The sequence below is a fragment of the Rutidosis leptorrhynchoides genome, chromosome 1 (assembly GCF_046630445.1).
Source record: "Rutidosis leptorrhynchoides isolate AG116_Rl617_1_P2 chromosome 1, CSIRO_AGI_Rlap_v1, whole genome shotgun sequence".
NCBI lineage: Eukaryota > Viridiplantae > Streptophyta > Magnoliopsida > Asterales > Asteraceae > Rutidosis > Rutidosis leptorrhynchoides.
This window is the reverse complement of record NC_092333.1, coordinates 281,064,761-281,082,609: the sequence shown is the minus strand read 5'-3', so window position 1 is coordinate 281,082,609 and position 17,849 is coordinate 281,064,761. Positions and strand designations below refer to the sequence as shown.

The following is a 17,849-nucleotide window of genomic DNA, read 5'->3' as shown; positions in this document are numbered from 1 at the left end:
TATATTATTTGAGAATCAACCTCAACTCTGTATAGAGAACTCGATCATTACTGCATATAGAGTGTCTATGGTGATTCCTAATAATATATATAGATGCGTCGATATGATATGTCAAAACCTTGTATACGTGTCCCGATATTTAAAGTGCGTAAAATAAATAACAGAAATTAAATGACGATAAATAAATTGCGTAAAGTAAATAACAGAAATTAAATGACGATAAATAAAATTGCGAGAATGTAAACTGCGATAAATAAATTGCGATAATTAATTGGTAATACAGAATTAACAGTTAGCTAGGAACAGTTAGCTATGATTTTGTTAGCGTGGATTCTTAATAGAATTTCATATTGTTAATTAATCTGTTTCTAATCAATTTTTATTGTGTCCATTATTTCCTCATTATGCCAATTGTTGGATTCTGATAGGTCAAAATCCAAATATGTAATTGGATGAATATGCTTATTCTGTGGTGAACGGATTTGTATATCGGTGGATGTAAGTAGGATAGTATATGACTGTTGAACCAGATTCGAAGAACGTACAATGTAACTTATTAATGTGAAATTTAAATAGTCCTCGGGTATTACCTACCCGTTAAAATATTTTCACCATTAACAGTTTGTACAAGAGAATTTTTAATTACAATCTTTATGAAAACATATATACATATATATTTTCTTCAGATGTATTCATGGATTTAATGAGTTAATATGATATTAAACTCATTTGCTTTTCGGTTGGAACTAGAATAAATAATCTCTAAAACTTTAGAGATTACATATTGGACATGTCGAACGAAGATCATACTCAAAGTACAGATGATGATATTGAAGCATGGATTGTTGATGGTACTGGTGCTGTTATTGATTGTACTGTTGGTGCCGGTGATGTTGCTGAAGCTGGTACATTTTGCACCATATTCTCAGAACTGATTATTCGAGCGCGAAGTTCGTTGACTTATTACTCCGGGATGATTTTCGGTCAGAACGAGCAGATGAATAAGGTTCAGAATTGTGGATAGAATATAATCTTATCGAGTTACCCCAGAAATGAGACTGAAAATGGTGTCTCGAACAGGTTCGCCGGTAAATGCTTCAGGTTCATTGTCAAGAGGGGAATTCGGTTGGTGGAAGGGATTGCATTCTGCACGTTTCCATTAATTAAGTCGACTACGAACCCATCAGATGAATTGATAATAGCTGATTGGTTGATTCATGCCGATGACGCTGTTTTCGGAGCTTAGGTGAACATCTATGTCGGAATAGCTGTCAGAATAACTATCGGAATAGCTATCGGAATCTGAGGGACTCGAACTGGTTTTAGTATTCATCTCGTACGATCAGATGAAGGATTTTCGATAAGAAATAGATTATAGGATGTAGATTAGTACCCTGCAATACATAATTTACATATGCATATATAATACTAAAATCCCATAAGTTACGGAGGAATCTACGGAAGTTGTCAGGCAACGTTACAGTAACAGATACGCTAAGATATGAAGTAGCAGATACGCTAAGATATGAATTTGTCTATACTCTATTCATGCAGTCAATGCAGTAAAATGTGTCTAGACTAAGAATGATAAGCAAGTGATTCTCTAAGAATGATAAGCAGGTAATTTTTGACACCAAATGATAAGCAAAACTTTTGACATGCAGACACGGTCGAAGTCCAGACTCACTAATGCATCCTAACGACTTATCAGTTAGACACACTAATGCAGACATGGTTCGGTAAGACCACCGCTCTGATACCAACTGAAAGGACCCGTCCTAATCCATCCGGACGAAGTCCATATCGATTATAAACGATTCACAATAGTTGATTACATCGCGAGGTACTTGACCTCTATATGATACATTTTACAAACATTGCATTCATTTTTGAAAAGACAATCTTTCATTACATCAAAAGTTGACAACATGCATACCATTTCGTAATATATCTTATTATAATTGACTTAATAATAATCTTGATGAACTCAACGACTCGAATGCAACGTTTTTTGAAATATGTCATGAATGACTCCAAGTAATATCTCTAAGATGAGCAAATGCACAGCGGAAGATTTCTTTCATACCTGAGAATAAACATGCTTTAAAGTGTCAACCACAAGGTTGGTGAGTTCATTAATTTAACATAAATAATCATTTCCATCATTTTAATAGACCACAAGATTTTCATTTCTCATAAATAAACATCCCATGCATAGAGACAAAAATATCATTTATATGGATTGAACACCTGGTAATCCACATTTACAAAATGTATATAAGAATATCCCCATCATTCCGGGATCCTCCTTCAGACATGATATAAATTTCGAAGTAGTAAAGCATCCGGTACTTTGGATGGGGCTTGTTGGGCCCGATAGATCTATCTTTAGGATTCGCGTCAATTAGGGTGTCTGTTCCCTAATTCCTAGATTACCAGACATAATAAAAGGGGCATATCCGATTTCGATCATTCAACCATATAATGTAGTTTCAATTACTTGTGTCTATTTCGTAAAACAGTTATAAAAATTGCGCATGTATTCTCAGCCCAAAAATATAAAGAGTAAAAAGGAATCAAATAAACTCACAGTAATGTATTTTGTAGTAAAAATACATATAACGATATTGAGCAACAGAACAATGCAGGGTTCGCCTCGGATTCACGAACCTATATCAATTTGTAAATCTATTAAAACATAATATGGAAATCACATAATTTCATTTAGTAATATATATTATTTATATAGATTTGTAGTTATATAGAATTTATATTAAATTTTATTTTAAAACGTATACTTATATTATATTTTATATTATATTGTGTGTATATATATATATATATATATATATATATATATATATATATATATTAATTTTGTGTATATATATTTATAATGGTTAATATTTATATATTTAGTTATATTAATATTTCTATATACCTATAAATGTGATTAGTATCGTATTCATGAAATGTCATTAGTTTGTTATATGAAATTTTAATAAATATATATAGTATACAAAAGATTTATTTGTTAAAATGATAGTTTCACTAGTAATTATAAAGTAAAAATGATAGTTTTAGTAAAAATAATATTTTTAATGATAGTAGTAAATTAAATGATAATTTTAGTCTTATTAGATATCTTAAATGACCATATTAATAATAATACAAACAGTATGGTATTAGTAAATATAATGATAGTAATAATATTACAAAAAGAAATTATAAACGGACACTAATAATACTTAATACTAGTAATAACAATAATAATAATAATAATAATAATAATAATAATAATAATAATAATAATAATAATAATAATAATAATAATAATAATAATGATACTAATTAGGTTAATGATAGTAAAAAAAATTGATATTCCTAATACTTAATAATAATAATAATAATAATAATAATAATAATAATAATAATAATAATAATAATAATAATAATAATAAAAATAATAATAATAATAATAATAAACATAATAATAATAATAATAATAATAATAATAATAATAATTATAATAATAATAATAATAATAATAATAATAATAATAATAATAATAATAATAATAATATTGATAATAATAATAATAATAATGATAATAGAAATGGAAATAAAAATATATATACCCTTTTAAAATTTCCACCAAAAAGATAATCCCACGACGGGACTCGAACCCGTGACCTCCCGCTACTACACCAACAGCTTAACCGTTGTCTGCCGCCCTTTTTCTGTTTTATTGTACATCCGTAAACTTTATAACTCATATTCTATCTCTATCTTCTTCTTCTTAATTCCAAGTAATCGATTCAACTCAAATCACCAAACATCAAAACAAAATTTAAATGCTTCGACACAAATCAAAATCGATCTTAATTGTTTATATTTATTGAAAAAAAAAATAAATAAGTAAATAAAATAAAAAAAAGAGAGCAGCTGGGCTGCTGTGTTCGTCGAGTATATAAAAAAAATTGATTTTGATTTTTTATTCATTATAACAAAAATGTGTAACACGAAATAGTTTTCAATTCATACCTAAAAACTATATGTATCATCAATTGATCCAAAATCTTTAAAACAAAGTCGAATTCTTCAAAGAACAACTCGTTTTGACTTTTTCTTTCTAATGTTTGACTTCGAAATTCTTGAGTGTTTCTTCGAATTAGCTTCTGTAATTTTGAGGAAAGTTTCAAGTAATGAATTAAAAGGTTTCTGCATTTCCACTTTCGTTCAATTTGTTTTGAATCAAAATACCATCAAATGGGTTTCGGATTTTTTTTTTCTTTTTGACAGAATGAAGAAAGAACAGAAAAAAAAATTAAAGAACTAAAAGATGATTTAACTGTGGAGGATTGGATGGTACGGTTTGTATGTTATCTTCCAAAGTATTAAACGATCAAAGTTGTTATGGTGGGGTGGATGAATTCGACAAAAGGTCACAGGTAAATAGTTATACCAAATAATGGAGCAGATATTTGATATCATCTAATATGTGTACAAATCTAATTATTATATATAAGCTGTATCCGTAGCTTTATTTATTTATCTATATCTGTATGTAATTTTGTATATAAATCTGTATTTTATGTATGTATATATGTATTTATATATATCTATAATTATATATCGGGTTTATATATCTGTGTGTATATAAATATTAAATTCTTAATTTTTAAAACTAGTCATTATAAATATATTAATAGTGTTAATAGTTAATATTTCTAATAATAATATTATTGATAAAGACTAATAATGAATAATGATAAATAATAATATAATAATATAATGATGTTAATACTATAACAATGATAATCACCAATAATGATAATAATAATATGAATGATAATAATACTCTTATTAGGTATAATAATATTAATAATAATATTACTAATACGAATAAAAATGTTAATATAAATATTAATAATATGAATGAGAGTATTACTAATATTATTGATGTAACAAATTATGCTTATCAAATCTTATTTATATATTCTATATTTAAATTAATAATACTGGTATCAATATTAATAATGAAAGTAATATAATAACTATATTTTAACTTGTAATTCAGTTTAATATATTAATTATATATATATATATATATATATATATATATATATATATATATATATATATATATATATATATATATTTTGATAACATTTTTGGATATTTAATATTTATATGTATTATATATATTATAACATATGTATATTGTTAATTGTATACAGAATTCATATATACAATTATATATATTTATTTTATATAGCATCATACTTATTTTGCATTCTACTCTACATATTTAATTCAAATGATTAAATGATATTAAATTAGTTCAAATTATTATATACATTTATATTTATATTTATATACATATTTATTTACAACAATTGTTCGTGAATCGTCGGGCATAGGTAAAGGTCAAATGATTACATGAACACAGTTTAAAATTCTTGAGATTTAACTTAACAAACTTTTCTTATCGTGTCGGGATCATATAAAGATTAAAGTTTAAATTTGGTCGGAAATTCCCGGGTCATCACAGTTTGCTCAAGGCTGGAGCAAGATATGGTGATGGGTCGTGTGAGCCCAATCGTTTGTAAAGTCTACCCTTGGTAGCATTGTACGGTTGTACGAGTTGTGGATATGGGATGTAGTTCCATGTGGGGGAGTTACACTCCCGCACGAGGAAGTTTTAGTGTGAGATTTCGGATGATGCTTTTGGTAGATCCGGAAAATGTTGTCGAGACCTGGTTTTGGTCGATTTGTGGTAGATTACAATTTGGGATAAATTGTACTTATGGTTTGGATTTGAAATATCAACAAGGTGGTAATGTGGTAAATCTCGTTGAGAGATAATGGACGTGTTTGGTGAGCAAGGTGAAATCCTTCGGTTAAGGGAGGTGTGTGTCGGATTCTCTTCTAGAGAATTATTGTTTTGTGCCTATGTTTGATATAGGTGGTTCTTGCTCGAGTGTGTGAATGGTTAGTGGTATCCGTTAGGATTCACTATGGCGTAGCAGAGTGCGATGTTACGCTACTCGTCGTTCGAGGCCAAAAGGGCGTTGATTGATGAAGCATGACCTTCGAAGTCCGCTGACTTCATCATGGGAGTATGCGATTGGTGGAGCATGACCTTCGGGGTCCGCTGACTTCATCATGAGCGAGGTGTTATATCGGTGAAGTATGACCGTTGACGGGGTCTGCTGACTTCATCCGATGTTGAGATTGGTGAAGCATGATCTTCGGGTCCGCTGACTTCATCATGGTAGTAGATCGCATGTGGTTTCGGATTCACGATGACGCGTGTGGTTTCGGTCATCTTATTGTGAAAGTGAGTCGCGTGTAGTTCGGATTCACCAATGACTCGTGTGGTTTCGGTCATTGTATTGAGGAGTGAGTCTCGTGTAGTTCGGATTCACAAATGACTCGTGTAATTCGGTCATTCCTCCGGGATAGTGACTCTCGTGTAGTTCGGATTCACTAAGGCGCGTGTAGTTTGGCCAATCCCGATTGTTGTTGTGGTGAAGGTAGTGAGTCGCGTGTAGTTCGGATTCACTAAGGCGCGTGTGTTTTCGGCCAGCCTTCGGGTTATGTGATCTGTCGGTTGTTTTATACACTGATGGTGGGGTCGTAAGGACCATGTCGTGTGATCTATTGGTTGTTTGATACACCAATGGTGGGGTCGTAAGGACCATGTTGTGGAAACTATTGGTTGTTTTATACGCCGATGGTGGGGTCGTGAGGAACATGTTGTATGATTAGTGATGCGATAGCCATGTTTCGCTCACATGTTGCTACGGGTGTGACGATAGTCGATTTTGTACACCTTGAGATTTGCGTTTCCATAGTCATTTTGGGCGCTATCGGTTTTAGCCGTTGGATTATGATGTTGCGGTAGTTGCGTATTGGTCGTATTGCGCACTACAAGGGATGTATAGTGATTGGTGTTATCCGTAAGGATTCGTTTGGTTCGGTCTTCATCGTTTCGGATTGTTGACCTTAAGTTGAGACTTGGTTGCTTTTAGCGTTGTACTCGGTAAGGGTACGCTAAGGGGTTGATATCTCGGTACGAGATTGGTTGAGTTTTCCCGATGTTAGGGAATGAGCATGGTTTTAGTGCTCGGATTGTGGATTTGATAAATCGCGGGTGACGATTTAGTAGTCAAAGGCAATTCAGTGGGAAGAATTGTTTAGGAAAGTCGGTTGGGACTTATGTTTGAGGACCGTGAAGTGTGGTCCGTTTGGTTAAGTGACGAGGATCACGAGGACGTGATCGAGTCTAAGTGGGGGAGAATTGTAACACCCCGTTTTTCCCCGTATATGATTTATAGGTGAATTGGGTATGTACAATAGGCGTATGAAGGGTTCGGGACATTTTCTAGTGTTAAGTCTTGTGTGAGGAGAAGATGACTCAGATCGTGCCTTGTGTCGCGGCGCGACAAAGGAGGCCGCGGCGCGGCATTTAACTGGAATCCAGATCAGAAGCTTGACAAAAAATGATCCCAGACCTAGGCAAATGTCGCAGCGCGACATTTAAGGCCGCGGCGCGGCAATGTGGGCGAACTGGTTCCTGTTTTCGCAATATTTAGGTAAAGTGATGGGCATTTTGGTCTTTTCACATTTGAGCCAGATTTGAGGCTTTAACCTCATCCACTCATTCATTTTCCTAATTTCATTTTTCTTTTCTTTTCATTTTTCTCTCAAAACTCAAACACCCATTTGATTTCAAAGGAATTTTTGGAAAGGAAGAAGCGGGATTTGATCTTTGGCGTAGTTGACAAGTTTGTTCTCCTCGTTCTTAGCTACACAGTGATACTAGTGGTAAGCTCTAACTCCGAAATTCGTTTTTGTGTTCTTTATTCAATTTTGGGGCTTTTGATTGTATGATTCATAGGTGAAACCCATTTAGTTGTTAATTGGAGATTAACACCAATATTCGGGTTTATTGTTGTTAAAGGCGGGTTTTGGGTTGGTCAATGGTTTAACCATGTTTAAGACTTGTAAATGGTGTACAATCACTAGCATTAGTGATTATTGGTGATTTGGAGACTTTTAGGGTTTTCGTGGTTGACTAATTTTGACTAGAGTCAAAATTAGTGTTTGTTGAGGATTATGACTCGAATGTCGATTCGATGAGGTTTGTAAACTTAAAATGGATTAAGTTGAAGTATAAAACCGAGTTAAACATGTTTTGGTGTCAAAACTTGTAAATGATGAGATTGTGACCTTATGAGTCAAAATTAGGGTTTATGGGCGATTTTGAGAACGATAAGTGTTTAACACTTGTGTTCGGGTTTAATTGGCATATTAGGACCATTCTCACTTGTGTTAGTGATTATTGGTTAGTTTGGGCGAGGTTTGTTCTAGGAAGTGCATTTGGGTCGAAATTGCACTAAGTGTCAAATTGGGTTGGTTTGTAAATCCAATCTAAGTGTGTTATTGAATTTGTGATAATGGAATAGGTACTTTCCATTGACAAGTTGCGGATTACTTGGAAGCATTTCTTCAAGGCGACAAGGTGAGTGTTAATATCCTATATGCATATGTATGTATAGGATGGGTGTGGGTCGGGTGAAGTGATTCTCGACTATAGAGCTCACTTTACATATAGGTGGATTTGATGGACTTTTGTATGAGTCCAATGGGCACGGTTGTGCGTTTTGGTTGACCACCTTTGGCGAGGTACACGTTTTGTGTGTACGTTATGACACGTGGTTGTGATGTGGATGTTATAACCCCAATGGCGAAGGGTTGATATTGTCGTGATGTGGATAACCCCGATGTGGTGGATTTTATAATCCCGTGACCGTGGGTTGAGTTGGAGAAGTGAATCGCGTGTAGTTCGGATTCACGATGACGCGTGTTGTTCGGTCATCTTATCTAAAATGAGTCTCGTGTAGTTCGGATTCATGGTGACTCGTGTAGTTCGGTCATCTTATTGAGGTAGTAATCTCGTGTGGTTTCGGATTACTAAGGCTCGTGTAGTTCGGCCAACCTCGATGTTGTGAAGATAGTGTTCTCGTGTGGGTTCGGATTACTAAGGCTCGTGTAGCTCGGCCAATCTTCATTGTGGCGTTTGGTATTCGGTAATGGGTTAAGGGGTTAACCTTATTCGTTTTATATTGTTATATTGTTATATATATATTAATGTAATGTTGTGTTGTAGCTAACCCTCCGGGTGTAGCTTATTGGCGTTGTTCACATCGTCGTTGGTGAACTTATACTTTGTTGATATCTTTAGCTTGTTGCTTAGAGATCGTACGGTATGCTTAGTGTAGTTGCCTTATACATGGATGCTTCGGTATGCGGTATTTGATATTTGTGTGGCGTGTCCATTTTATACATATATATGTATGTAGTATATTATCATTCACTAACCGTTAGCTTACCCTCTCGTTGTTGATATTTTTATAGGTTCGCATGCTTGGCGGCTCGGGTAAGCTTGGGGATTAGAGATATTGGCTAGGTTGCTAAGAAGATCTTGCTTTTGTATTCGATTAGGATTTGGATAGCGTAGTCCCAAATCACCATGCTCGGTTTTGTTGGAAACGTAACTAGTCGGGTCGTGTATGTCCGTTTGGACAATTAACCAATGTATTAAATGTTTTAAGGTTTATTAAACCTTCTATTGTATTAAAGATGTTTATGGGAACACAATTGGGACCTAAAGTATTATTTAACGCGTATTAAAAGGAAAAATTTTTATGGGTCGGTTTTAATACGGGTTGGGTTGTTTCATTAGGAATTCCAAAATATCATCATAAATATCTTCGATATTTCTGAGGATACTTTCATAAATATTCTTGTCCGAAATTATCTACCCCTTCGTGCTTTATGTATTCCATTTTATTGGAAACTTCTGTAAAATCTAAGTATAAATTACGAATGAATTCTGGAGAAGTGTTAAGAATTTAAGCATGAATTAGTATAATATAATGACACTTGGCCAACGTGATTATATTACAGTAAGTCATGTTGATAGTTCTATTGGAACATGATGATTCATAGATCAAACCATCATCATGTGACATGTTACATAACTCTTGCATTCTACTTAACCTTTAAAAACATCAAGAAAATATTTCTCTTGATGATTCGGTCTTTTCCTTGATTCTGGTAATTTAACAAGTCAAATCGTACTATTACCATTTCTTTCTTAGAACGTTAGCCATGATCAATTAAAATACAAAGATTTGATCTACAAATCCGAGACATCTTGATCACTTTAAGTTAGGAAGAAAACTAAAGCATGAAGCTTCAAAATAGAAGAAAGTATAAGATTGGTGAAAATAATGGAACGGAAGAGACCAAGTTTTAATGAAAATCAGACAAAGTAATCGAGACAGATGATCGCATTTAATTAAAGAGATCTTAATTTCCATAAATTCCGAAGAATCATATCTTATAGATTTCCAAGATTTTCTATTAAATTCCTTGAATTCCGGAAATCCACCGTGACTACATCAAAAGTTAAATCTCTATTTCAATCTTTTGTGATAGCTTCATTCGAATGCTCCACATAATCGAATCGTTTTATCTATATTTATCAATAATGATAAAACTCTATTTATCAACTCATATTCGTCATGAAAACATTCTTATCGTTAGACATGACGACCTTGATCAAATTTCGGGACGAAATTTCTTTAACGGGTAGGTACTGTGACAACCCGAAAATTTCTGACCAAATTTAAACTTGATCCTTATATAATTCTGACACGATAAGCATAGTCTGTTAGGTTGAGTCTCAAAAATTTTGAACTGTTTTTATATATGCAATTACCTTTCGACCATTCCCGACGATTCACGAACAATTAATTGTAAATAGATACGTGTGTGTATATATATACATGGTAATTGGAATTTAAAATTTGTAATATTATATGTTATAATATATATATATATATATATATATATATATATATATATATATATATATATATATATATATATATATATTAATATATTATATAATTAATAAATAGTAATAAATTGTAATATATTAAATCAAGATTACAAATTTGAATATAATTATCATTACTTTCATTATTATTATCAATAGTAATATTAATATTAAAATCAGTATTATTAATATTATTATTTTCAATATACTACATATAGATATGAAATTAATATAAATAAATTGTTATAGTATTTTTATTACTGATATTATTATTATTATCATTAAAAATATTATTATTATTATAATTAATATTATTATTTTTATAAAATTATAGTTATTATTATCATCAATAATAATATTATTATTACTACTATATTATTATAAATTATTATTATTATTATTTATGATATTAAGAGTATTATTATTATATTTATATTCATTCACTAATAATCGCCACCATACATTTCATTTTATCGTTTGACAAATCAAACAACCTCATTGCCCGCTACTACTTATTGTTTCAAGCTCAAAACAAAACCAACACACCTTTGCTATTATTCCTGTTTTTGCTGCAACCATAAACCGTCCCTATATCTATTTCTTTCTCCTCTCACATCTCTCAATCCCTCATTATTAATTCTGTTTCTTTTAAACCGAACCTTGATAATGCTAAAAACGAACATATATTTCATTGCATTATCCCTCAAGAAAGACAAGCTTTTAGTTGCAATTGTTCTATTTACAAGTGATATTCGTTTGAATAATAAAAGGTGAAGAAAAAAGACAGATTCAACGAATTGAAGACACAAACGACCAAAAAACTCAAAAGTACAAAGTATAATCAAAGTGGTTCAAATTATTGATGAGAAACGTCTCAAAATTACAAGAGTACAAGACGCAAAACGCAAAATACAAGATATTAAATTGTACGCAAGGACGTTCGAAAATCCAGAACCGGGACCAAAGTCAACTCTCAACGCTCGACGCAACGGACTAAAAATTACAAGTCAACTATGCACACAAATATAATATAATATTTAAATAATTCTTAAAATTATTTATATATTATATATATTATTATAAACCGTCGGCAGAAGAAAACAAGCTCATGTGAGCTGGAAAAGCAAGCCATGCGATCGCATGGCCTGGCAGTTATAAAACCATGCGATCGCATGGAGGCCTTTTTCTGGCCACATGTCTATAAAAGGCAGGCTTTGCACGAACCTAAAACACATCTTTTTCTCTTCTCATTCATATAAGTAAAAATATATATATATATATATATATATATATATATATATATATATATATATATATATATATATATATATATATATATATATATATTATATTTTAATTTTAATTTTAATTTTAAATTCTAATAATAAGGGTATGTTAGCGAATGTTGTAAGGGTGTAAGTCGAAATTCTGTCCGTGTAACGCTACGCTATTTTTAATCACTGTAAGTTATGGTTAATGTTATTTTTAATTTAATGTCTCGTAGCTAAGTTATTATTATGCTTATTTAAGACGAAGTAATCATGATGTTGGGCTAAAATATTAAGACGGGGTAATTGGGCTTTGGACCATAATTGGGGTTTGGACAAAAGAACGACACTTGTAGAAATTAGACTATGGGCTATTAATGGGCTTTATATTAACTAAATGATACCTCGTTAATTTAATATATAGACTTATAATTTGACGTATTTATATATAACCACATACGCTTGACTGGGTACGGTGGGTGGGATATCTATAAATACCAATAATTATTCATTTTACCGGACACGGAATTGGATTAATAGGTAATAGACTTGTTGAAACAGGGTGGATTACATTCAAGGGTAATTGGTGTAATTGTTAACAAAGTAGTAAAACCTTGGTTTACATGCAGTCGATAACCTAGTGTATTCATTAAACAAAGTATTAAGATCTTGTTACAATTCAAATCCCCAATTAGTTAGAATATTTGACTTCGGGAATAAAAATAATTTGACGAAGACTTTCACACTTTATGATTATGACTGATGGACTATTATGGACAAATCCGTATGGACATATCGAATAATCTAGGCCAAAGGACAATTAACCCATGGTAATAAAACTAGAATCAACACGTCAAACATCATGATTACGGAAGTTTAAATAAGCATAATTTATATATTTCATATTTAATTGCACTTTTAATTATCGCACTTTTATTTATTGTCATTTTATTTAATTGCATTTTTCATTATCGTACTCTTTAATTATCGCAATTTTATTTTATCGCCCTTTTATTTATCGCAATTTCATTATCGTTATTTACTTTACGCTTTAAATTAAGTTATATTTATTTTTAATATTTTACATTAGGTTTTAACTGCGACTAAAATTTTTAAATCGACAAACCGGTCATTAAACGGTAAAAACCCCCTTTTTATAATAATAATATTATTTATATATTTTTGTATTTTTATAATTATAAGTTAAAAATATAGCGTTATGCTTGTTTTAAAAGATCCCTGTGGAACGAACCGGACTTACTAAAAACTACACTACTGTACGATTAGGTACACTGCCTATAAGTGTTGTAGCAAGGTTTAGGTATATCCACTCTATAAATAAATAAATATCTTGTGTAAAATTGTATCGTATTTAATAGCTTTTCGTAGTAAAAATATAACTATTTTATACACCACCTCGCACACATCAAGTATTTTTGGCGCCGCTGCCGGGGAACGCTAAAACGCCGGAAGCGAAACGCTATATATAAAAAAAAGATTTTTATTAATAAAAATACGCTTTTGTAAAAATACATTTTAAATATACGAAAATATAAAAAAAACAAAATATTTATATATTTTTAATAAGTTTGTTATATATATATATAAAATTATAAAGTTTCTTTATTTTTATTTTAGTTTTTAAAATACAAGTTTTTATTTATTTATATCATTATTTATTAAAACAGAAAAAAAATATATAAAAACATTCGGGCTACTACACTGTAGCAGCCCAGCATTTGGCCCGGATCCAAGGCCCATGCGATCGCATGGCTCCATAACAGAAAACTCATGCGATCGTATGAGTTGACTGGACAGGTCTGAAACCTAGTTCGACCAGTTTAGGGTTTTATTATTATTATTATTATTATTAATTAAAAACCCTAATTAGGGTTTAGTTATTAATTAATTTATTTTAGTTTTAATTAATTTGTATTTTAAGTTTAATAAGTTTTAATAAATTATAAAATTAATACTTTTATAAAATAAATAATATAAAATTAATATTTTTATAAAAATTGTACTTTTTACAACTTTAAGTTTATTTTTATATTTTGTATATTTTTATTTGTTTTTAGCGTAATATTTGTATTTTTTGCTCATATTTAGTTTTAAGTCATAGTTTTTGCCATAGTTATTTTTATTTCTAGATTTTTAGGCTTTGCCGTAAAATCTCTTAAGTGCTTTTTCTTTAGACTAAGATTTAAGTGCTTTAGAATTTTGCGACGCCGTTCTAAGATTTTAGTACCTTTTTAAGTTATTGCCATTTGAGATATAGTATTCCTTTTAAGCTTTAATATTTTTAGACGCAACTTTTAATTCTTAGTTTTTAGACCTTTTAAGTTTCGACGCGCTACTTTCTTATTTTTATTTTTCGACGCCTTTTATTTTTCGACGTTTTTCGACGCGCTCTTTTTCTTTCTTATTTTTCGCCACTCTAGTTTTTAGGACTTAGATTTTTTTTTTCTTCTCTAAAATTTCTTTAAATTTCGACGAAAAATCATTTTTAAGTGGTTGAATTGATAGACATCCAAATTTTCTGCTTCGTAGTAATAGTTGGATTTGTTAGTGGCTGAGTTGTGAGCTTCCGATTTAAAGGGTTCTGGCTTCCTGCTGCATCTATTGGCTATTCGAAACGTGGGCAAAAGCAGAAAAGTCTATTAATTTGATAACTTATATAATTTTCCTTATTTTTATAACTAATAGGATATTCAGTGAATGCACCGAGCAAAACGTTCACCACCTTTTGTACGTTCACCACCTGTAACTAGATCAAGACATCTAGCAAATATTGTCGCCGTTGATTTTTCTTTAGAAAGGCCATCCAGTCAACCAAGTACTCCAATTCAAATTTCCGATAATCCATTTTTTGAACCCGACCTCACAATTGAGAATCCGGAGAATATTCAGGGACAATTCAGAGATCCTGAACCATTAATCTTTCCTCCGGAACCACCAATCATTCAAACAGAGATTGTCGAGGAACCAACCATTAAATCAGAATCCTCTAGTGATTCAGATTCAACAAATTCAATTATGGAGAATCTGGAACCTCTAAGTATGGAAGACCGAATGCGAGCTAAACGCACTGGCCAAGGTCATGCAATTACTCAACCAGACATTAATGCACCAGATTATGAAATCAAAGGACAAATCCTACACATGGTAACTAATCAATGCTAATTTAGTGGTGCGCCGAAGGAAGATCCAAATGAACATCTTCGTACATTTAATAGGATCTGCACTCTATTTAAAATCCGAGAAGTGGAGGATGAATAGATATATCTCATGTTATTTCCCTGAACTTTAAAGGGAGAAGCCAAAGATTGGTTAGAATCGTTACCTGAAGGGGCGATTGATACATGGGATGTTTTAGTTGAAAATTTTCTTAAATAATTCTTTCCGGCATCTAAAGCCGTAAGACTTCAAGGAGAAATTGTTACGTTCACACAAAAACCAAATGAAACTCTATATGAAGCATGGACAAGATTTGGAGAGTTATTAAGAGGATGTCCGCAACATGGTTTAGATACTTGTCAAATAGTACAAATATTCTACCAAGGATGCGACATCACTACAAGGAAAGACATCGATATAGCAGCTGGTGGTTCCATTATGAAGAAAACGGCAACTGATGCTTACAAAATTATTGATAACACTGCTTCCCACTCACATGAGTGGCACCAAGAAAAAGATATCGTTAGATCATCTAAAGCAGCTAGAGCCGATTCTAGTCATGAATTCGATTCCATTTCCGCAAAGATAGATGTTGTCGAGTGACGAATGGAAAAGATGACTAAAGATATTCACTCAATACGAATTAGTTGTGAGCAGTGTGGAGGACCACATTTGACAAAAGATTGTTTCAGTATTGAACTAACAATGGAACAAAGAGAGAATGTTTCATACATAAACCAAAGGCCTGGAAATAATTATCAGAATAATTATCAACCGCCAAGACCAAACTACAATCAAAACCAGAATTATAACCGAAATGTTCCATACAACAACCAACAAGGTCCTAGCAATCAATAAGTATCCAATAATACTTACAATCAGCAAAGACCTATTTTTCAAAACAAACCACCACAAACCGATGATAAAAAGCCAAATTTAGAAGATATGATATCGAAGCTAGTTGAATCTCAAACTCAGTTTTTCAAATCTCAGAAACAAACCAATGAACAAAATGCTCAAGCATTTAGAAATCAACAAGCTTCGATTCAAAATTTGGAACAAGAAGTAAGCAACCTACCAAGGTTAATAAGTGAAAGAAAACCGGGAAGTCTACCAAGTGATACAAATGCTAACCCCCGGAATGAAACAGCGAAAGCCATTACCACAAGAAGTGGTATCACACTTAAACCACCTGAAATACCTGTAATTTCTGATGAAGTAATTCCTACTCCACAAGAACCACAATCTGATCAAGATAAGGAAAAAGAACCGGTAGTTGAAAAGGTTAATGAAGATAACACAGTTAAGGCTAAACCTTATGTTAAACCATATCAACCACCACTTCCTTACCCGAGTAAAATGAGAAAAGAGAGACTTGAAGCCGAGCAATCCAAATTCTTGGATATGTTTAAACATATAAATGTCAATCTTCCTTTCATTGATGTAATTTCAAGAATGCCTAAATATGCTAAATTTCTGAAGTCATCTGATCACAAATAGAAAGAAAATGGAAGAACTCTCGGCTGTTACTATGAATGCTAATTGTTCTGCAGTGCTTTTGAATAAGATACCAGAGAAATTATTAGATCCAGGAAGTTTCACAATTCCATGTTTTCTGGGTAGTCTGAGTTCAATAGAAGCATTGGCAGACTTAGGTGCTAGTATAAATCTAATGCCGTATACACTATACGCTAAACTAGACCTTGGAGAATTGAAACCAACACGAATAAGCATACAACTAGCCGATCGCTCAGTAAAATATCCTAGAGGGATAATGGAGAACATGCTAGTTAAAGTTAGTACTTTAGTATTTCCAGTAGATTTTGTTATTCTGGACATGGAAGAAGATTCTCGAGTACCTCTCATATTAGGAAGACCATTCTTAAACACGGCTAAAGCAATAATAGACGTGTTCGGTAAGAAACTGACACTAAGTATAGAGGACGAGAGTGTTACTTTTTCTGTTGATAGAGCCATGCAACAACCGCAATCTGCAGATGATACATGTTATTATATTCAAACTATAAATTCACATGCAGAATTGTTAGAAGAATTTCCAGAATTATAAGGAACAGGAGAATGTTCTTAAGGAGAAGGAACTGAACAAATTGATGAAACTGAAATGTTAGCTACACTTATGGCTAATGGATATGAACCAACAACAGAAGAAATTCAAAGGCTAAAAGAAGAAGACAGATATCGATATAAATCATCGATAGAAGAACCACCGACATTAGAGTTAAAGCCACTTCCAAACCATTTGGAATATGCTTATTTACATGGTGAATCTGAATTACCTGTAATAATATCGTCTTCTCTTACTGAAAATGAAAAATCTAAACTCATTTCTATGCTAAAAGCTCATAAACCAGCTATTGCATGGAAAATTCATGATATGAAAGGAATAAGTCCTTCGTATTGCACACATAAAATCCTTATGGAAGAAGGTCATAAAATGTATGTGCAACGCCAACGAAGACTAAATCCTA

At 31.9% G+C, this 17,849-nt stretch overlaps 1 non-coding gene across 1 annotated transcript; it reads right to left on the bottom strand.

The window, feature by feature from the left end:
• Nucleotides 1–15,603: 15,603 nt before the first annotated feature.
• On the bottom strand, nucleotides 15,604–15,710 carry LOC139886849 (small nucleolar RNA R71). The gene has a single exon (XR_011772710.1). It is a non-coding gene; the product is annotated as a small nucleolar RNA R71 (small nucleolar RNA).
• Nucleotides 15,711–17,849: the final 2,139 nt, after the last annotated feature.